The 24,101-nt window shown below is 36.8% G+C and overlaps 1 protein-coding gene across 9 annotated transcripts in view; it reads left to right on the top strand.

The window, feature by feature from the left end:
- Positions 1 to 24,101, top strand: part of tfap2d (transcription factor AP-2 delta (activating enhancer binding protein 2 delta)) — a 94,946-nt gene that overhangs the window by 40,810 nt on the left and 30,035 nt on the right. For 8 of the 9 annotated variants that reach the window (XM_089118898.1, XM_089118901.1, XM_089118902.1 and 5 more), the window contains 2 exons: positions 6,081 to 6,135; positions 7,136 to 7,264. The gene's annotated coding sequence lies outside the window, so the exon portion shown is untranslated. Of the gene's footprint in view, positions 1 to 6,080; positions 6,136 to 7,135; positions 7,265 to 21,486; positions 21,590 to 24,101 lie in introns of those variants that run through there. The other variant, XM_089118903.1, reaches the window with a different exon arrangement.

The following is a 24,101-nucleotide window of genomic DNA, read 5'->3' as shown; positions in this document are numbered from 1 at the left end:
GTTTGTTTCGACAAACTTAGCTGTTTTTTTTTTAGTAAAAATCCATTTACACGAAATTCATCTAATTCATTCACTTAATTTTAATTATACTTCATATTTAAATTTCAATTACCAAATAAGCATCCTGGTTGCTTTACCTAATTTCTAATTCAATTCAAATTCAGGAACTGAACTGACATTTTAAAAGACATGCAGACTGATTGATTCTATTCTCTATTTACCTTGACTAACTTTTTTTATATTTGACGTCTGACTCAAAAGCAGCTCATGGTGGCATTCAGATGCTCATGAATAAGACTTTTAAAGCCATGCTTGTTTGTGGGCAAGTTAGCGAGTAGCAGTCACTTACAGTAGTTTGTATGTGGAAAAGCGATGTGGCGACAGAGATGAAGGTGACGAGAGAGAGCGGATGCAGGAAACCCTGAGACACGGTTGGCATGTGAATGCACTGCTGTAACACACATAAAGACACTGTGTCTGTGTGCATAAGTTATTTTGATATATTGAGGTTGGAGATAGAGCGAGAGAGCGTTTGACACAGAGGTCACCTTCATCTCATCTGGGGAAATCGTCTTCACAGGGATCCTCTGCAGCAAGGGATTGTGGGTGTTGTGGCCATCCAGAATACTGAATGTAGCAGCACAAACCTTGAAACGCTCCTAGAGGAAAGTGTTATTGCTCAGAGGTTGCTCTTTCACATCTCAGAAAACTTCAAGTTAAAGTTTCATTTTAAGGCACAACTTTGTCCAAAGATGTTTCTCCTACCACACTCAAATAGTTGAAATACAGAAAGAGTGCATGATATAAAAATTTAACTGGAAAATCTTGTGTCTTTAGAATTGCAGAGAAATATCAGATGTTTATCCTAAGAAAATACCACACTGATCTTACATGCAACTCCTGGACCCAGATATGCGGACGAGTTACACTGTCAGAATTCAATCGAAGTCAATTGCAATCTGAATTAATTGGCCAAATCGGATTTAAATTTCACTTTCGATTATAAGGGGTGATTTCTTTTGCCACTCAGGGCCCTATCTTGCACCCAGCGCAATTGACTTTGTACACCGACGCATGTATCATTCCTATTTTGCATTCCTATTTTTCCCTCCACAGACTTACGCCGGTAAACTAGGGAATGAACTTGCGCTCCCTGGGTGGTTCAGCGCAAAAATGAGGCGTGTTTCGGCACAAACAATCCCTGGTGCTATTTTGCAGTTCCAGAAAACAATGGGCTATATGCACGCATAAATTCCGCATTTGACGCAAGGATGATCGTCCATTTCCGGTTGTGGAGATTTAAGCGGAGGAAAACCGAGGAAAACGGGATTATGGCAGAGTCTTCAAAATTTACTGTCCTCCCGTCTTTGAAACGAAACGTACGTAGATGTAATTTTATATATAGTTGTTTATTTAATATAATTTTAAAAAAGAAGCATAAACACAACGAGGGGTGTCTGTTTTATCTGTTTTTGTGACTAACGTTTCTTTAGTATAACCATGGAGTATAAAATTCAATATAAAGTCTCGGTATTGCATTGGACTCTTACGATCGGCGGAAGTTATCGAGCATCCTTACACCTTCACCGGAAATATCGCCGTGCACAGAGCCTGTTGCGCCAATGACCAGAAAACCTGGTCTAAAGTCAGTGGTGGGTTGCTCGTACATTCAGATGTATTTTTAGCGAGCATGCTTGGCCATAATACAGAGTGTGAACAACGTGCATACACTGTAGATGATTCTCTCATCTACACAGATGCATTTTACTTTTTGCAAATGATACATTATTATAAGAAAAAAAATATTAAAACTCCACAACGATGGGAAAAATAGGCACAGCTTACACATTTGCCCAAATTATTATATGCATGTTTAACCGAAGCTAATTTGGGTGGGTTTGTGGGTTTCCCCAATGTCACTTCTCTTTCTTTTACGGGCCTGACGAGAACATCGATCTCCTCGGCTGTGAACCGATTAAAGGGTTAGTTCACCCAAAAATGAAAATTAAGTCATTAATTACTCACCCCCATGCCGTACCAACCCCGTAAGTTTAATAAAGACGTTATCTTTGTTTGTTTTTTCGCAGCACGGCTCAAAGCTTTGAGCCGATCAGGACCCAAAGTAGATAAATGTTAAGTCTGCTTTTTAAAACAAAGTAAAGAAGAATCGGTAGGAGGTAATTATTTGTGCATGTGAGCGCATGTCTTTAGATTAAATCCGATATGAATCATTGATATGTTCATTGTAAACACTGATCTGATTCGCCAATCTAATTGATATCATTTCCGATTTAAACTAAATGTGTCTATGTAAACGTAGCTAATGTCTCACCCTGATATCAAACCTCAACATGAGCTCAAACATTTCTCATCAAGTTAAATGGCACAAGATTTTCCATTTTATGTTTTATAGCTGGATAGCTTACTGTATTTCAGACACCTGAGAAGCAGGAGATTTCAATTTCAAGTCTTAATTTGCCCTACATAAAATCTCATTGCTGTCGAGGAGCAACAAGTGAGACATTAAAGAGATCTCATGTGTGGTTTATCTTTCCTGTGAACACACACACACACACACACGTGTTCGCACTGTGTGCTGTTTAGATAGATCGGTGTGTTTTATAAGCTTGGAATATAAACACAGATCTTGTGGTTTGTTTTTATTTGCGAGAACGACGGATGATGAAATGATATCATAAAAGTGCCGGTGTGTGTGTGTTAGAGAGTGTGTGAGGCAACGATCAGAGCCGGAATGGCTGTTTGTATTAATATTCCCTCAGGTGTGAAAGAGAAGAGATAAAATCAGATGTGGCTCTGATGTTACGCCTCCTGATAAACTGATATAATTAAAAATAAATATAAACCTTCTATTTCCCTCCGTGCCGCAGGCCATGGAAGTGTGAGGTAGATTTCCTTTGAATGCAGGGATGGTAATTTCTCTAAAATCATCAAATCTGACAACAAAGAAATGAAGATCTCCAGCGCTGCGCACATGGGTTTCTCTCTTTCTCTCTCTCTCTTTCACAGTTACTTTTCTCTCTCAAACACGCACTCAAACATTCACAGAAGCCTTGAAACGCTTCCAATTTGGGCTGTAAAATCACAGCTCTTAAAATTAAGGTCAGAAATTTGAGACACACACACACACACAAAAAAAATCTGTTTGACTTTCTTTCTTCATGCATGACGCAAAACAAGATATTTTGTAGAATTGAACCAAACATCATTGACTTTCATGATGTTTGGTTTCTTTTCACAAATGTGGGCACAGAGGACTCAGGTGTGATCCTAATTTTTATTTATTATAAATGTTATATCACTGTCTTCGATAAAGTTTTGTCTATCCATTTATGGTGGTTTTTTTTATTTTGGGGGTATTTTTTAATTTATTTACTTCAAAAAGTACCATATTTTCAATGTAAATTATTACTATGTAAATGAATTACTATGTAGTTTTATTTTTTTATTTTGTAGTTTTATTTTTTGTATTATTTTTTTTTAACTACATTAAAATATCATTCCAATAAGTTCTTAGAGCTAAAACCTAAAGATGAAGTGACTTTGCTGTCACCTGGTGTCTTATTTTGGCTTATTTTAGAGTGCTCTAAATTACAGTTTTTCCCATTCATTTCTATGGGTGCCCATTTTTGACCCAAATACAAGATTAAGGTTTTTTTTTTTTTCACCCACTTAACATTGTAGAATTGAGTCAAAAAAATTTGTGTGTTCAGGAGGCAAACTTAGGAAAAGTAGCCAAGTCTTGTACCGCTCAGATCAAGGGAAGTATTTTTTAAAAATAAATCCAAACTATTTTGCCCACATTTGTCCAGAATATGGTTTTAGGGTTTAAAAAACACACCGCAAAATATAACATTTTCTAACATTTAGTATTATACTTCATAATATTTTCTATATTATTATATTAAAATATGCTCTTGTAAGCACTATTCAGATGTGCTTGTTTGTTAGGTTGACAATAGCATGTCATCCCTGTTTCTTGGTTATCATGGTTAACCAATGCTTTCAGGAGTGACTCCATACAGGAATGATCATTTAGGGACGTAAGCCATCATTTAAATTCCCAAATGCTCATTACCTGCAAAAATGTCAGATAGCAGCCCTATGGCGTTTAGTAGTGGTCAAAAAAAGATTTTTGGGCCAATTCCTCCATGTTAACACAGAGATGGGGATTCAGGCTAAAATTCAATTACTGTTCCCTGGTGAATTACCTACCAAACAGATGATTCAGCTGGGAATTTAACCCCGGCTGGTAGAGAAAAACATCGACTGATTCCCATTAGAATGACAGAAACTCAGATTATTATCTATAAATGCTAAAATTACACCATTTGCCTGTGTAAAACAATTACTGCCAGTGTTAACATGGCAACAATAAAAACTCTAAATTTGCTAATTGCCATTTAAATGTAAAAGTTAAAATTGCCTGAAAAATCATGCACTCTTTCAAAGGTTTTTTGGGGTTTTTTTTGCTGCGATTCCATAGTGAAGAACCATTTTTTGGTTCCCCAGAGAACATTTCAGTGAACTGTTCTTAAAAGAAAATTTTTTTGATGAACCCTTTTTTATAAAGAACCTTGTGTGGAATGGAAAGATTCCGTGAGTGTTAAAGATTCTAAATGGAATCATTAATGCCAGTAAAGAACCTTTTTTTTTTTTTTTTTTTTTAGAATGTATAGGATCCAAATATTGTCCCTTAGAATTAAATATAATTTAAGATAATGTAATACATTTTTGACCTAGATCAAATTTTCTGAACCAAAATTGCTTCTGGTTCAAATGCATTTCAGCTGCTGATTTCCATGCGGTCTCATTTAAAGCTCCACTCGGCCGATCATGTGATCTCGCTGTCCGTCAAAGGCATCTCTGTGAGTTAATCACCTACTCCGTGCTGGTTTCTTCTTTTTTTCTCTCTCTTCTCTCGCTTTCTCTTCCTTCTCTGTTTTTTTTTTTTCAGCTTCCCTTTAGAGAAAGTTTCAAGAAGTTTCTATAAATTAATAAAGATCTGGTGCTGTATGAAGCCGATCTGGCTTTGAACGGGAGTGTATTGATCTCACAGGTGAAGCAGGGATCAGCACTTCAAACGGAATGCGTTGTTCCAGAGGAGAGTTTGGAATGGCAGGCGCACTCCCGAATGAAAGCCACAGGAACCGAACAAACCCACACAACGGGTCAGACGCCAGAGACAATGGCCACATGTTGTATTTCACCTGTTATGGCAAAAAAAAAAAAAACTGTTAGGGAAGAGTCGGTAGGCTAGTGGCATAATTGAGAGAGATTTTGTTGCCGATCTGCTCTGTTCTGCTCATTTGATTGGACGAACGGATTTCCAAGAGTGCAGATATTAACTTTTTTAACTTTCTTGGTGAACAAATAAAAACTATTTTTCTAGCCATGCACTCTTACAACTATTATGGGCATCAATGGTTTCATGTAGAATCTTTAACTTCCATGGAACCTTTGCATTCCATAAATGTTCTTTATAGTGAAAAACGGTTCTTTAAATGTAATGCTCACAAATGCATTTATTTGAGACAGTAATGTTGTGAAATATTATTGATTTATATTTTAAAATGTATTGTATTTCCTTTGATGGCAATTACATTAATCATGATCCTTCATAAATCATTCTTATATTTGCTGCTCAAGAAATATCTCCATTTAAGAATCTTCCCATTCCACAAAAGGTTGCATATAGTGGACAAAATGTGGTTCTTTTAAGAACTATTCACTGAAAGGTTCTTTGCGGAACAAAAAAATGGTTCTTTTATGGCAAAACGCCCCTTTTGGAATTAATATTAATGTTTAAATATGTGGTGTGATATTACTTAATGCTTTTTGTCTGTGTGTGGGTGATTAGTGTATTAGTCGATCGGTCTCTGAGCCATGTAAGATGATGATTTTAATTAAAAGCGTAATGTAGGAGAGTTTCCTCTGTTTGACTTCAGCTACAGGGAACAAATCCTGCTGTTAATCCAACCCGAGCTCTTTGCCAGCGGCCTCAGAGGTGTGTGTGTTTCTCTCTCTCTCTACTGTATGTGTGTGTGTGAATGTCTCTACAGAACTGAAAGAGAGGACAGTGACAGCATACACCTGATTCACCTGCTCTGTCACATGGTAAGGAGATGCCTATGTACCGTCTGATCTATATTGCATGCAAAAATGACAATCACAAGCTTTAATCTGATTGGCTGATTTGCACAAGTCAGGGTGTGCATGTTTAAATCAGTCCGCCTGGGAAAGTGTTTGCGAGTTCCCAGGTTGCTAAAACGAGCCTTCTGAGGAAGACCTACTTGCTGGATTTGCCAAAGTTTGCGGGGTTCACGACAGCAAATCTTTGAAAGTTTCATTGGAGGCCCCTGTTCAGAAAGGCAGCGAAAAATCGGATTCTTTTTTTTAAGTTGATTTTAGTTTAGTTGGTTGTAGCTTTGAGAGCGATACACCTCATGAAATCTGACCAGATCCGAACCACAACCACGTTTTGGGTTATCTATAATATCCAAGTGCACAATATTCTCTTGATTCTGACACGATCTGAAACCATTGCACAATTTGATTCTTTTTTTCAATAACATTGAATAGTTCTAAATTTTTGTTTAGATATTTTACAGACAAAAATACTAAACAAAAACAACTGCTCATTTGTGACATTTTAAGTGGCCTACATAAAAAATAAAAAAAAAAATATATATAAAAACATACTGACCCCAAACTTTTAAACGGTAGTGTAAAATATAGGAGCAAAAATATGTAACATTTGTCATATTTTTTTCTATATGAATATATTAAGATGTGCTTTTGCACTGTGACTGCATGTATGATCTTTGATTAGGCCTGTTCAAAGGATGTTGTTTCTATGTGTGATTAGTGATCGAAAATGCAGATAAAACACACACACACACTGGAACAGAAATGCTCAAAATGTCTGTGTTTTAAATCTGCCACCAAACAACTCGCGCACACACACACACAGACACCTGGCAGTAAGCAACATGTTCCTCTCCTGCTCTTGTGTGTGTGTGTGTGTGTGCGCTGGCTCAGATCTCGCTGTTCAGGTAACTGTTGTTTTGCTGCATACGCATGTTTACTCGTTTTTCTCTCCCTCCTCCTGTGGTAGGCCTGTCATCCCTCGCTCCGTGTTAAAAGCGCTCTGAGAGGCAGCTAATGCCGTTCAACAACAAGCCTGAGCTTTGAAGAGCTGCGCCAGACACACACTCGCGGCCCGGGTTACATCCTCGCTGCCACGGTTAGTCTCTCACACACACACACACACACACACACACAATTCTCCAATTACTGCTTCCTCCATTGTTTCTTGTTGATCGGACAGGCCTTGATGGCGTGTCATGGAGAGATTGTGTGTGTGTGTGCATTTCTCCTGAGTATGTGCTGACAGACAGCCAATTTATGCTGCAGTTACCCAGCATGCATAGGAGGATTAATCAGTATTCTCATTTGCATAAATCAGCACTGGAGGCGGGACTTTGCGTAGCATCGTGCTCTTGGGTTGGCTGGGTGGATCTGGGGGGGTCTCATTTGATTGGTTGATCTCGCTGTCAGTATTTGTGTTGCCCTGCAGGTCCCCCCTCCCTCACATAGTGTGCAAACCGCACACACACACACACACACACACACACACACACAGACGGAATAGGCCTCCTGTCAGAGGCTCGTTTGGAATTCCCTTTAAAGCCGGACGGAGCGTCTGTACCTGTCAGGATGCCTGAGAAGAGATCTCAGTGACTGACTCATATACACACACACACACACACACACACACACATGTGCAGGGCTGTACCTCACCCACCCTCCAGACAAATGCCTTCATCTAACACTTCAGAGAGAACCGGCCAGCCAGAGCAGAGGAGAGGAGAGGAGAGGAGGAAGCACAAATCTAGTCTATAACAAGTCCGACATTGTTGACCCTTTAAATGAGTGTGTGAATCAGTGATTTGTTCTGAAATAAGAGTGCTGTGGAAGTGAGCAGTTCTTAGTTGTGTTTTGTTTAAAGGGCACATATCATGCAAAATCCTCTTTTTTAGCCCTTAAATGCATTTTGTTGTATATTTGGAGTGTTTTTAAGTACACAAAAGATGAAATTATTCTCTTCAGGTGCTTCGTTTATGTCTTTCAACCTGTTCAGATTTTTCTGTTCTCTATGACGTTTTTTGAACAATTACGTCACAGTATTTGCAGCGGAACTGACAAGTAAGGACATTGACTACCGGTCCAACACTTCGAGCAATCCGCCATTATTATTTCTCGCTCCGATTTTGTAGTCCGAGCTCAATGATGCAGAAGTTACGAGAGGGCTAGTCAAAATGTTCGGTTGTTGGATGTAGTGACCTGAAGCACTTCAAGGATCCCCTTTCAACAACCTCCGCCAGTACAGAAGGGTTTGCCGATCGACTTCGTCTGAATGAGGGGTAAATTAGTTTTATCATTTAGCTGCTGTTTTCTGATGCTTTCTAAACATAAGTTATCATATTATTATCAATACAGATTTTAGTGGTAAGATTAGACCGTAGTCATTTATCTTGTCAGTATGCTTGTTTTAACAAGAGAAATAGTCGACTTTCACTAATAACACAACATAGTTAACTTACATACCACTGCGTCCGTATGAAGACGTTGTTCTGCAGGTTCGTCGTCGTCTTTTTCAACGAATATGTAAGGCTTGATGGACAAGTCTTCTGTTGTTGACATTTTGTTAACGTGTGAATAAAAATGTTCTTTGAAGCTATAATCATATATCTCTTATCAAACTACAATAATGGCCAAACGGGGGGAGTTGAACCGACCGTGAACTCTGCGACCTGGAAAGCGGGCGGGCAAAGACACAACTCCTTTTTATTTAAAGGGGCCGCTTTGAAACGGGTCGCTCACAGACGCACATCAGAAAGGGGCCTGTGGAGCTATAATAATGAGGAATTCAGACCCAAGCATTGCAGTTATGCTTTATATAGGTCACAAATGTATGATTTATAAGTAAAAATGAATGATTTAAAAGCATGATATGTACCCTTTAAGCATTCATTTTGTTACATATAAAAATGAGTTAAATATTGAGATACACTATATTGTTTAAATGTTTGTGGTCAGTAAGTTTTTAATATTTTTATTCAGCTTGGATGCATTGAATTGATACAAAGTGACAGTAAAGACGTTTATAATGTTGCAAAATATTTTGTGTTTCAAATAAATGCTGTCCTTTTAAACTTTCTGTTCATCAAAGAATCCTGAAAAAATGAATGAAGCAGAACTGTTTTCAACATTGATAATAATAATAATAAATGTTTCTTGAGCATCATAATTTCTGAATGATCATGTGACACTGAAGACTGGATCAATGATGCTGAAAATACAGCTTTGATCACGGGAATAAACATTTTAACATGTATTCAAGTAGAAAACAGTTTTTTTCACAAAATTACTTTTTTACTGTATATTTTAACTAATAAATGCAGCCTTGGTGAGCATTAATGACTTCTTTCAAAAAGATTTTTGAAAAATCTTGCTGACCCCAAACTTTTGAACAGTAGTGCACAGTTAAATTAATGTGAATTGTAGGTCAGATTGTTTTCTTGTTCAGCTCAGGATATTGAGTTCAGTTCTTATATAGTAATGTAAGTTAGACAACTGTTGACATACAACTGCAAGTGAACATTTCTGATTATTTTGGAGAAGTTCTTAGTCACTTTTTGTTGAAATTCCAACTTCTCATAAAACTCATTATCGAAATGGTCATAAATGAGACAATTGTTGATATACTGAAAATATATAAAGAGGTATAAAATCCATGTGGATAGCAGAATTTGATGAGACATTTTTGAGTTCATATTTAGATTTGGTTGCAGACTTTTGAGACTTTTGCAGAGGTTGCTCTTTAATATCTATGACTCAGTGGGTTTATGTTTAATTTCAGTTTCACTATCAATTTTATAGTAATCTTTCTCATAATATTCCTAAAAAAATAAGAAAAAAAATCATAAAATTATTTTTAATTGAATAGCTCAGCTCATTTGATCTTGAAGTGCAATGTTTGAGTTCATAATGAAATGTCAAACATTAATATCTTAGTAAATCTGAGCAGAGTTTGAGACTTTTTTGAGATCTGAGATTGATCAGTACTTTTTAATCGCTCTTCATTAGATATTGCCGTTGAAGAGCAACAATTGAGACATGAAGATATAGATGTATGAAGATATTGTGTGATTAGTCTTAGGACATTTCTATAGACCAGGTGTTGTATAGGTTTGTTGTGCAGATTCTGTTGTAAGCATCACTGCAGTAGGGCAACAGAACAAAGACAGATGCACTGTGGGATACGAAACCACTTAACACACACTCACACTGCGCCCAAATAAACACAGAACGTGTATCTGCACCAAAGGGAATGTTTTTCTTCTCTGTGTGCTTGTATTTGTGCCATTAAATGTGTATTTCAGTAAAGGGCCGGACACACCACATTTCGTTCCATTGACTTCCATTCATACGCATGCGAATGCAGGAGACAGGAAACGCATCACTGCGTTCCACAGTTCAAGTTCGGTGAACTCTGACCTGCGAATTGGTTTCACGTGACCAATAATTGATACGTGCCACAGCGTGACCTTTAATCTGAATTAGAAGAATTTTATTCTTTTAATTTTTACATTTTATTTTTATTTTGAACTTTAAATCTGAGGGATTGCAGTATATTTGTAATTTTTTTTATCTATTTATTATCCTTTGAATTGTGTATTTTGTGACTAATGGTGTCCATACGAATTTTGCATGGTCAAAGTCTAGTGTAACTGTGGCTTAACTCTGAAAGTAGAACTAGATGAGGAAACTGTTTGCATGCAAGACTCGCTGCAGTGATGCTAGGCTGTTATGGGTGGTTGCCAGGGTGTTGCTATGTAATTTCTGAGGGTTCTGATTTATTGCCAGGGTGTTGCTATGTAATTCCTGATGTGTTTTGACTCATTGCCAGTATGTTGCTTTATAGTCTCTAAGGTGTTCTGAGAGGTTGCTAGGGTGTTGTTGATGGGTGGTTGTTCACTGGCCCGAGTATAAAGAGTCCAGCATCAAGTCTTGGTGATATTCCATGCAATTTGTTCTGGCATTTTATCACCCACATGGAAAAAATTGTGCATCTGATCGTACCTTAGCAAACAACACTACTGAGACAATCATTGTAACAATGAAGCAAACACAAACTTTTCAATAAATCAGTCTCATGTTGCTTGCGAAACACACTTCACCATCTCCATATGAAATTCGTACAGGTTTCGGCTGTAACAAACACTCGGGAAAACACACTGATTGAGTTTGCAGGTGTTTGGATTGAATTTGAAGGTGTTATTGCAAACAGAGATTTGAATTTACATCCAGAGCAGAAAATAGGAAATGAGACCAATAACCTTGACTGGCATTTACTCCTATGTGTGTGTGTGTGTGTGTGTGCGTGTGTGTGTTTTATATGCATGAGGATTCTTTCATTTGTGTTTTATTTGCGCTCTTCGGTTGGGGAGATAAAGCTATTAATATATATGGCGATGAGAGGAGAGAGGCTGTGGCATATGCCTGCGAGCAAGAATATTAAAACTAAGAGAACTATAGTGATATCCAGCCCAGGAACACACACACACACACACATGATTCATTTAGGAGGCACGAACAATCTGGTGCTGGTTATTGTCGTGTGTAATCGATTTGCTTGGCCTTCTTAGATCTTAGGACTTAGTTTTCCAAAGGTCCCACATGATGCGACTCTCTCTCTCTCTCTCTCTCTCTCTCTCTCTCTCTCTACCAAGATAAAAGTAGCTTTATTGACATGGTCTACAAAAACTGTACATTGGCTTTATAATACATCAACAAAATACATAAAATAAATACATAAATATTTAAATGCTTATATATATGTGTGTGTGTGTAATAACTGTGTAAAATGTTCATTAAGTCAATGTATATTTTTATGATAATAGTATTAATAATGAAAAAATAGATCTAAACATTTATTATAATTGTGCTAATTGCACAATGTAAATGTATAATTTTTATTATTAAACAATATTATGTGTAATAATTATAATGGGACATTTTTTTTAAACATTTAAATTAATAACTTAATGACACAATGCACACAGGCATAACATTTATTAATAGTGAAACACTGCATTTAATAACAAAAGTAATTCAGACTTTTATACTAAACACAGTTAAACAATGTGTGTTTTTGAATGGCTGTGTGTATTAATATGATCCGAATGATTGGGGTAAATGCTGCTGTTAACAATCATAACTCACACTCACTAAAGTATGAATGAGTGTGTGTGTGTGTGTTTTGTGAGGAGAGCATGTGGTGCTATAGAGGGATTAGTGTTTTAATGAGGGGGTGTGGCCAGGGTGGGCGGGGTCAGCCACTGCCTCAGGCTAAGAGCAGAGGGTCACACACACACACACACACTGGGATGGACACACTCAGGGGGCCTCAATTAGGGGATGGAGGATAATTCCCCCCACCTGATACCTGCTGTCGTCCTGCACTGTCCCTTTCTGCTTTCCTGGCTTTTCGCTTTCTTTTACCATCTTACTTTACCCCTCTTTACCCTTTTGAGGTCTGTCGCTCTTTCTGTTTTTTTGAGAAGTAGTATTATTGACATGGTAAAAAAATGTGTAACATTAATTATAGCATTAGAAATATTCTCTCTCTCTCTATATATATATATATATATAGGTGGATGAAAATTCATGTATAACTTTGATTAAAAGGTTTTGATCCACTAAAACTCTTGACTACTGTGTATACACACAATCACATTCAGACATGTTTAAGTGTGGATAAAGACAAGTCATGTCACATGTAGTTCATCATATAAACTATCAACTTGTTGATATTTGCTGTGAATATGAATATTACGGATTACTGTAAGAATTAATTAGGACGATTAATTATTATTAATTAGGATAGGTTACCTTTCATGTTGTAACATGCGGCTTTACACACAATGTGTGTGTTATTTACATTCTTTTTAATTTAATATCACATTTATTAATTACGCTGAAAAATGTCTATAAGTGTGTGTGTGTGTGCATGCGTTTCCTCATTTGCATGTCTGTTATCTCAGGTTTCTTTGAATTGTTTCTGTCCCTCTGGAGTTTGTGTTTGAAACCCTCCCAGATTCAGTTTCTCTCCTTCCTTTATTCTCTGTAACTCTCTCTCTCTTTCTCTCCCTCCTCCATCTTTTTTGGTCTCTCTCTCTCTCTCCTCCCGCTTTGCACCTGTTTCCCGCTCTGAACAGCTGCTAATTGGGTGAATCTAATTAGTGATACCCATAAACCTCTGCGGTTTTTGATAGGTTTGTTCTCCGACCCGTAAAATAATCCATCACTGATATGTGTGTGTTTGTTTGTGAGAAGAGAACCAGTCCCCGTATCTGCGTAATAAACTGTCATAGGAGAACATTTTTTTAATCACAAAACATTACATACCAATTAGTATAACAAACCTGTCTCCCAAAATACATCCCGGAATTGTGATCGTCCTGATTTTCTAATAGGGCCCTTTAAAGTTCAGAGGTCACTGAGGGGAAATGCTGTGTGACCTTCACATGACCCTCATTCCAAACATTCCAAACTCCTGAAGATTCCAAAGTCATTTCAAGTCAGTTAGTCTTTCAAATAGAGAAGGTTTACAATAAATGTTTACATAAAACTGTTTACTGGGGTGGTGAGGACGCAGTGGATAATCGAATCCACTGTTACCCCTTTTCCACCAAAGCATTTTGAGAGCCGGTTCGGAGCCGGTGCCTGCGCGCGACAGCCAAAGAACCAGTTCGCGGCCAGGAAAACTGCTTCCAAAGCGGCACCAACTCTTTGCTGGACTAGAACCATGACTTTGTCATGCTTACGTCGGGGTCTGGGGCGGGTTTAGATGTGCTCTAAACTTATTTTCTGACCATTGCAAAGCCAGGAGAAACATTTGCAGAAACACAATGGAGTCCGCCTTTGTAATTGCTTGAAGTTGGCGCAAGCGTTTCTATTTTTAAAAAAAAAAAATTTATTGAAAACATTATAAGCAAAGAAGAAAACAATCGTAATATAGAACAAATAAATTCCTGTCAAATAAAGACAGGGGTACATAACGTATCAGAAAAGATTACATATTAAAAGAAAAGGTTAAAAGATTTTTTAAAGCCTTCTTGGTACACAAGTTAGAGATAATCCCAAAGTAATGTTGTACTTGCAAGCGTTTCTAGCTAAGACGTATGGCGACGTACACAGTGACGTAACGACGTCGTTCCCTGGGCGCTCTAGTCAGTGGAAAAACAAACAGGTTCTGAAGCGGTTCGCAAGTTGAACCAACTCCGAACTAACTCTGAACCAGCACCAGTTCCGAACCAGTTCTTTTTTGGTGGAAAAGGGGTATATGAGACACCAATGTGTCCCTGAGCAAGACACTTTACCCCTAGTTGCTGAGATATATAGCAATTGTAAGTCGCTTTAGATAAAAGCGTCAGCTAAATGAATATATGTAAATGTAAAAGACACAAAATAAAAGAAAACCTATTTGATTGTACATTACAAATTAATTAAGTTTAATATATACAGTAAAAGTAAAAAAAAAAGAAATAATATATATACGTATATATATATATATATATTGTATATAGGCCTATATATGAAGAGTTCAGATGCAAAAGCCTCTAAGTGCCATTTGAAATTTTCTTCTAGAATGATAATTTTTATCAAGCTTGTATATTTAAGTTCAGTAATTTTACTTAAATGGCAATGATAATTACCTATTAATTGTTATTTAAGTGAAATTACTGAACTTAAATATACAAGTTTGATAAAAATCATCATTAAAGAAGAAATTTCAAATGGCATTTAGAGGCTTTTGCATCGGAACTCTTCATATGTAAATAATATATAATTTATACAATTTATATAATTTATATATTATAATTTATAGAATTTATATATTTTTTTGGTCAACAGTTTTATTTTTACAGTATATATATATATATATATATATATATATATACAAAATATAAATTATATAGATTATAAAAAGAAAATCATTATTTTTACCACATCAGTATTTAAAGACAAATATAAATTATATTTGTGCCATATATACAGTATATATATATATATATATATATATATATATATATATATACACTGTACAAATAAAACTGTTGACCCAAAAAATATCAATTATATATATATATATATATATATATATATATATATATATATATATTTATTGTCCATTCAAAAGTCAGGGGGGGTTCAATTTTATTTGTATTGTTTTATATCAACAAAAAAAAAAACAATATTTTTTTTGTTTGTATTGTTTTATTTGTATTGTTTCACAGAAGAAAGTCATACAGGTTTGGAACAACAGCAGGGCAAGTAAATGATGTCAGAATTTATTTCTAAAACCTTAAAACCCCTTTAAATTTTACACAAGAAAACGTTATCTTATTGCTGTACTGTGTGATCACACTCATGTTCTTGTAATTTGATGAAACCTGCGGTTGAGAGACGCTTGTGATATCTGTGGAGAGAGTTGCGTTGCACAGCAGAGCAGGATGGGACAGATAAAACAGGGACTATTAATCCTGAATGCCCCAAATGAGAACGAGGAAGAGTTTTAAAACTCGTTTTGCTACAGGAAGCTGTCACAGACATTTACTTTCGTGCCGTTTGCTGCAACAACTTTCTTCCATAAGCCCCCGTGACCCCAGAGACAAACTCACTACGCCTCCATACCCTAAATAACTACAGATTAAAATTTTACACACTCTCTCTCGCTCTCATGTTCTGACAAAGAGCAGTGTTGGCCTGTCATCTCCGATCTCATCTGCTGAGGAGACATCGCTGTGCCATCTCCTCTCAGTAAACACAAACACACACACACTCACAAATACATTCAGACACACGCCCGCACAAACGTTCATTATTCTGTACACATGCATCATACTGAACACACGGAGAATCTCAACGAACAGTTTAATAAAACCATGAGTAGAAAAGATTATTGGAGGACATTTCATGAGAAAATACTGTTTCAGTCTTTCTACTTCTATTCAATGTTTTAAGTAAACTCTACACCGGTTTTATTCTGTGACATTCTATTAATTCTATATTGATACATGCTTCTGTGTCGCATGGCAACTATAAACATATTAATCATGCATTTAACTGTTTATTCAACAATGTTCACAATAAGTACATTGGCATGAAAAACTTTTAAAGATAAGTTAATGCACATAACATAAAGCATCCAAAAAAAAAAAAACGCTTTATGCATCGCCTCCTGTAGAATATTGTTTATCATATTCAATATAACGCCTAAAGTCTGATGGTCATTTAGGTCAGCGAATGTGTTTGTTTTGCCTACAAATCGACTTGTTCTTGTAGTGTTTTGCTGACCGCTGTCATTGTCTATTCTAATGCAGATGTATGGATTTATAGATGAGGAGAGATCTTTATGTTTAATTTATCACTTCTCTCTTCCTCCTGCTCTCTTCTCAATGTCAGTATTTTTTTTATTTTTTTTTGTAATCATAAAGATGAAAGCACTGATGATTTTTGCCCTTAAGTATAAACAGAACTGGCTGACGACATCAATATCCACAAATCTAAACAAACAGGAGGAGCAGGAAACTTCACAAAAGTGCCTCTTCAGCATGTGTGTGTGCGATGCATGAAGTGTGTAACTGACCAATTAGCCTACAAATTAGAGCAAACGAGGCTTGAGCGGGATCTTTATCAATAAAATGTTTTTTAAAGCCCCACAATCTCACTTAAAGTAAAATGAGAGTGAAACTGATTTCAAATGGAAAGGGTTTCAGACACACATTATGAAGTCGACTCTGCTGGGACGCCTGTCGTGGAAATAAACACACGACTATAACAAACTCAATAAAACACGAGTACAAGAAAAACAAATAAACATAAAAGACAGGGAAAGTGTTTTAGGGTAAGGGACATAACCTAAAAACAACACAACTCTGTATACGTGTGTGTGTGTGTGTGTGTGTGCAGAAACGGATTGCTCTCTGCTAGTTTCAAGACATCGTGATTTTTCCCGTTTTCAGCTCAATAACAATAAAACTGAGAAAGTCTTCGGATAAATAAGTGCCTCACGCGGGAGGAACGGGCCATTCTCTTTATTTTTACTGTCGTTTGTCCATCACACATTTTTTTTCATGGTTCATTACTGCTTCCGTCAATGGCTTTAATTTTCCACTTCTCTGCCCTGACACACAGTGACGGACCTGGGATTCACTATCACTGCCTGTCTGAAAATACACACTTCAGCTCATGCAACTGGGCATAAAATGTGAGTTTATATGAGTTTGGCCTTACCTAGCTGTACAAAATTGCCCATAGAAGTGAGCTCAATCTGACAAAACTGTCCTCAGGTAAAGTTTTGCACTTTTGCATGTTTTTTTATTAAGGGTTATGGTTTGGTTAGGGTCATTATAAAAAGAAAGAACAGGGCGTTGTCGCACGAGGATGCTGTCACAGGGGCTGTGTCGAGTCAAAAGTCAATTAGTTCAGATCTTTGTTCTGTTAGCAGTATTTAGTCTTTTTAAAGCAATGCTAAAAACAGAAAGGTTAAAAGATTTTGTGTGTGTCTGTGTGTGTGTGTGTGTGAATTTTTCTGTACATAACTAACAAGTGAACACAATAAAACCACACTGGCATTCAGAAAAGAGGCAACTCAAAAGTTTGGGGTCATATATATTTGTATATAAGTCTCTACTACTCACCAAGGCATCAAAAATACAGTTAAAACACTGAGATTGGGAACTATTACGTTAATTTAACTAATATAACTCATTCTAATATGCTGATTTGCTGCTCAAGAAATACTGATTATTATTACAACAAAAATAGTTGCGCTGCTTGATATGTTAGTGGGAGCCTTTATATTTTTTTCCAGAAGTATTTAAAGAATAGAAATTTCATATAGAAATGTTATAAATCTTTAATTTGCATTTTGATCAATATAATGCACCCTTTCTAAATTAGTTTTAATTTCTTAAAAAAATAAAATAAAATCTTGCTTACCTTTTGCAAGGTAGTGTATATAATGAACATAAATGTTTAATTCTTTAAATGAGTAGCCTTTTCTTTATAAATACTATAATATATTTTAATAATTTATGTAGAAATAAAATTTCTGTTTTTCCTTTCATATTTTTGTCTTTATTGATGTTTTTATGCTTCATAATTGTTTAATAGCATGTTAAATGTATCTTTAACTAACCATATCACTATATCCAGGTGAAATGGCTTCTCGAACAAGAAAAAATGTTGGGCGGGACTTGATTTTGTCCATGGGCAATGGGCTTTATGCACGGCGGTATTTCCGGTAAAGGTGAAAGGATGCTCGATAACTTCCGCCGATCGTAGAGTCCAATGCAATACCGAGAATTTATGTTGAATTTTATACTCCATGGTTATACTAAAGAAACGTTAGTCACAAAAACAGATAAAACAGACACCCCTCGTTGTGTATGCTTCTTTTTAAAATTATATTAAATAAACATAACTATATATAAAATTACGTCTAAACGTATGTACGTTTCATTTCAAAGACGGGAGGACAGTAAATTTTGAAGACTCTGCCATAATCCCGTTTTCCTCGGTTTTCCTCCGCTTAAATCTCCACAACCGGAAATGGACGAGCATCCTTGCGTCAAATGCGGAATTTATGCGTGCATATAGCCCATTGGTTGGACGGTTTTGGTCTCATGTGATTGACAGTTCGTCCCGCCCTCGCGCCAGTGAACACGTCATCAGCGAAGAATAGAATAGGATGTTATTTTGATAAAAGATTATGAGGGCACATGAATTGAAAAAAAAATGACGATGTGCATGGATAAATAATTCATAATAAATATTGCAATTCCATTTTTATTCCATGGAAAAAAAAGTTGTCAATGTTGATTTAATTGTGACTTTAAAGAGGTTCTGGCGTTGTCTGCCTTTAAACAGTTGTTGCGTTTAAAAGAGAGAGAGGGGAAGCGCGGGAGACGTGAAATGCAGGGAGACAGGTGTTGGCAAAAGAGCAACCGAATGAAACATTAGGTGAGAGACAGACGGTCCGAGGAGAGGAGCAGGTAGAGAGACAGGCATTTTCTCATTCCTATTCATTTAGAGCAGATCTGATAAACACACACACGACCTCTGCGGCTGAACAGAGAGAGACAGATAGAAAGAAAAGACTCTCCTCGTCCCGCTAAGTTGTCACATCGCATCGGCGCTGATGGGGGAGGAGGGGTCAGGGTTGGGGCGTCGCCTCAGGGCCCGTCGCCGAGCAACAAAAGACCACTCAGCTCGCGTTAGCCCTCGCGTTAGCCAATCAGGACTGACGGAACTCGGGCGCGGTCCGCTGCTAGCCTTCAAATGCTAAGTGCTTCATTAGCCACCTTTCATATCGCCGTCGCCCCCGGCAACACACTTTACACTCGCTATCCCTGGGAGCGCGGCGAAACTTCAGACCGCCGTCAGGCCACACACACACACACTCGCATTTACTGTCATCAGTGGATTTTGTGGTTTGCAGAAATGCTTACAGTCACACAATCCCATCGCTGAATTCACCATGCGCGTGCGTAACAGCAGAGTACAGCGTGAATTTGTTGTTATGAGTGTGTAATGTGGTTTGACATTACCGTGTGTGTGTGTGTGTGTGTGTGTGTGTGTGTGTGTGTGTGTGTGTGGCCTGAAGCTCAGCAGATGCCTGAAGCCTCTCCTGTCAGGATGGAGAGATCGGACGGAGAGGGAAACAGGAGAGAACAGCTCGATCTCTCTCTCTCTCTCTCTCTCTCTCTCTCTCTCTCTCTCTCTCTCTCTCTCTCTCTCTCTCTCTCTCTCTCTCTCTCTTATCTTCCTCAGTGTGTCATTGTGAAACACTGAGTGAAACTCACTCTCTTTCCTCCTCAGGAATGAAATTCACTGAAATCTGTTAAGGCAGTTAGTACAGCACTAAAAAGTAGCCTACCTAGATCTGTATTGTATTTTTTAATTACCATGCAAATACCTTGGCATGTGAATGGAAGATATTCAAAGCTATTGTTTATAATAAAATACAATGGTGTTACCATCTGAAAGAAAAGTCTTCAGTATGTTTAGAATCAAATATTGACATTTTGACAACGACCCAATAATATGAAATGTGTCAGACTGAGTTGGAAAATGTACTGTTTTATATATTCATGCAACAGCAGAGGGTTCATTTACCTGTGTTCAAAACACTGGGTTAATTATTGAATTAGTTTTAGAGAAATTAATTACGTCAGTTTGCACCAGTTTGTCTGGATGCAAAACCTTTGTTACGTGAGAAATGTTACGTGTTTTCTCCTGCCTTTCAATAATTGATAAATATTTTGCTCTCCTAACTTGGGAGAATTATATGATTAATTGATAAGTTATATGATTATATGATTAGTATAATCATTAATTATATGATTAGTTAGGCTAAGTATTTTAATATTTGGCATTGTTTATTACTCTTGTGACCTTGCCAGAACTAACCTGTGACCCGTTTTGATTGGAAAGCACAGAATATGCCAGGCTAAATGGCTGCTATTGATCACCTCAGACCATAATTTTTACTTGGCACTCAAAAAAATAAAATAAAAATGTATGCCGGAAGTTAAGCATATACAATGTATATCTGTTGGGCAGCCCTTGTTTGCTTTTTTAACCCAGAATAATCCGTTCGTGAAAAGAAAAGAAAGTCCTGTCGTGTCTCTGTTCATTATGAAGTAAATGGCAGTGTTGTCCTAGTGTTTGAGAATCAGCAGTATCTTTTATGGTCATCTTTATAGATTTGTCCTGGTTGTTTTGGCCTGTTGACCGTTTCTATGGTTTGTGTTTAATAGAGCGCCGAAGTTATGACGTCACTTTGTAGGACAACTCGGAAATTAGCGGCGCATGGGTTCCCTCGATTGAAAAGCTATGCATTTTCCCCATAGACTTTTGGAAAATTGCAAAAAAATAAGATCCGTGTTCAACAAGGAGTTGTGACCCTACACGTTTTTTCTATCAAGATAATCTTTACAAGTTAATCCGAAATATATACATTTTGAAGCCTATATAAAGTTGAAATAACCACAACCAGGTTATAACTGGTGTGTTTTATGTCATAGATTAAAACGTGAAAATATTTAGAGGTCACCACAGACCTTATTTCAGGCGATTTAACAAAAATCCATTCAAAAATCCCATAGACTTTAGGGCGAGGGAACCGGAAGTGCTAAAATGCTAACTCACGTCTGCGTTTTGGCCTACAAAGTGATGTCATAACTCTATATACTGGTACTTTAAATCTGATTAATTTTAATAAATTTGATTGATGTATTTATTTAAAGTAATGTTCTGTGTGTGTTGAAGTGCATTCATATAGTAAAGGTGACTTTTGTTTTACAAGATCATGCGGCTCATAATCCATGCTGAGATAAACACATCTTGCTCGCTGTCTGGAATGGAGGACTCAAGCACAAGACTTGACCCCTACATTGACCCCTGGACTACTTGATTACTCAGTACAGTCTGTGTGAGTCGTAAACCTGTGCTGAACACTGAACACTTGTGTACAAGATGCTTTCTGGGTGATTTGTCAGGTTTTGTGTTCATAATATGATGATATAATATCTCTCTCTCTCTCTCGCTCAGTGTGTGTGTGCTTGTTTATATGATTTATGAGAACACAAATTTGTATAATGACATGGTTTTACAGTGGTATTACAACGTAAACGTGGTTTATGAGAACATTCCCTAAGTCTTCATTAGTAAAATGGCTGAAAAACACACTAAGCAATGTTTTATTAAAAATGTAAAAATGCAGAAAGTGTTCTGTGATGGGTAGATTAGTGTAAAGGAATACAGTTTATGCAGTATAGAAACCATTACGCCTATGGAGTGTGTGTGTGTGTGTGTGTGAGAGAGAGAGAGGGGGTCAGTCATACTGTATTCCCAGTGCTCCCTCTAGTGGACTGATTGCTCTACAGCTCAGTGAACAATCCCAGTGTCAGTCACAGACTCTCATATGAAGGAGCAGTTCATTTAGCTATTTAAATGAAAACATAGTCTTTTCACTGTATTCTTTTAAAATAAAGCTAATTATAATGACTACAGACTAACTCAGGAAAAAATTCTGGACTTTTTTTTTTAGAATAAATGTATGTACTAATTATTATTTATTATTATTATTAGTTTCGAAGCATCTGCACATTCAGTTTTTTTTTTTTTTGTTTTTTAACTTCTGGGGCCAGTTTTGTTCCCAAACAGCTCGGTAAACACACACACACACATTACACTGTTAATCTGATACATTATATGGGCTGTGCTTGTGTGTTTGTAGTGTTATAGAAATGTTTTGCATATGTAATAGTGTGTGTGTGAGTGTGTCAGTGTGTTTATATTTCTTTGTGTGTAGTGTTGTCAAAAAACTCGGTACTTCGGTACCAAGTCGGTACTAAAAAAAAAAAAATGTTACGGTACCAGCTTTTCTAGGTACCGAGTACCAGGTTAATCCAGTTCTGTTCTAGACGCGCTGTCTGAAACGTGCACAGTTGCGTCCTCGTCATAACGCTGATATGGCTCTCTCTCTCTAAATCCACTTGTTGAAACGAAAGGAGGAAAGAGCCACATATGGAAATATTTCGGATTAGGCTAATGTCACGTTGCCATAAGAGGCCGATTACATGCAAATTCGCAATTTCAAATATAGGCGCGATTCAAGCGCGCTCCTAATAAAAACTCGTTGGCGTTGCATAGCAACGACAGACGCCGCGTGAGAGCAAGCGCTTTGGAAAGAATAAGCACGCGCAAAAATATAATTAAAAAACATGCGCGACATGTGAACGGCCAAGTGCTTTCGGGGTAGTTTTACGAGTACATGAGCACAGTAGTATCCACCCGACACCAGAGTACTATGGTATTAGTATTGTCATTTAATGTCAATGCCAGTTCTAGGCGTATTCTTGCCTTTATAACTCAGCAGGTTTAAAAAGCCTTTTTAAAATGAAATATGAATGCAGTTTTAGATTAAATAAAAGGACAGTCAAGTCAAATAAAACATGTTTTATGGTAATGCTACAAAGATACCATTCATAAACATTACTTAGTTATCAACACATTGAGTGAACAATATATGTTTACAACATTAATTAATGTTTGAAAATGTTATTTATTACAAACACCTGATTGTTCATGTTTGTTCACTTAATTCATTGTGCATTAAATAAATAATGGATTAAAACTTTACAAACAACTTTAAAAATGTGTTAGTGTATAATATTGTTTATTTTAGGTCATTTTATCTAATCTTTTTCTAAAGTGTTTATAATACAAATGTACAGTTTCCATACTTGTAACCGTGATAAACACTTAAATATATGTAAATTTAAACTAAGCTTTGGTACCGAAATTAGTACCGAGAACCGTGAATTTTAACTGGTATCGGTACCGAATACTGAAATTTTGGTACCGTGACAACACTATTTGTGTGTGTGGATCAGCGTGTTTTTGTTAGTGTTTTTATATTTCTGTGTGTGTATGTCGATCAGTGTGTGTTTGTGTGTTTATATTTCTGTGTGTGTGTATGTCGATCAGTGTGTGTTTGTATGTGTGTTTATATTTCTGTGTGTGTGTTGATCAGTGTGTGTTTGTCAGTATGTTTATATATCTGTGTGTGTGTGTGGATCAGTGTGTGTTTGTATGTGTGTTTATATTTCTGTGTGTGTTGATCAGTGTGTGTTTGTTTGTGTTTTTATATTTCTTTGTGTGTGTGTGGATCAGTGTGTGTTTGTCTGTGTGTTTATATTTCTGTGTGTGTTGATCAGTGTGTGTTTGTCAGTATGTTTATATTTCTGTGTGTGTATGTCGATCAGTGTGTGTTTGTATGTGTGTTTATATTTCTGTGTGTGTTGATCAGTGTGTGTTTGTCAGTGTGTTTATATTTTTGTTTGCATATGCATGTATGTCAATCAGTGTATGTTTGTCAGTGTGTTTATATTTCTCTGTGTGTGTGTCTTTCGATCAGTGTGTGTTCGTCAGTGTGTTTA

The sequence above is a fragment of the Pimephales promelas genome, chromosome 13 (genome assembly GCF_988280905.1).
Source record: "Pimephales promelas chromosome 13, fPimPro1.hap1.1, whole genome shotgun sequence".
NCBI classification, from domain to species: domain Eukaryota; kingdom Metazoa; phylum Chordata; class Actinopteri; order Cypriniformes; family Leuciscidae; genus Pimephales; species Pimephales promelas.
This window is presented reverse-complemented; position numbering and strand designations above follow the sequence as displayed.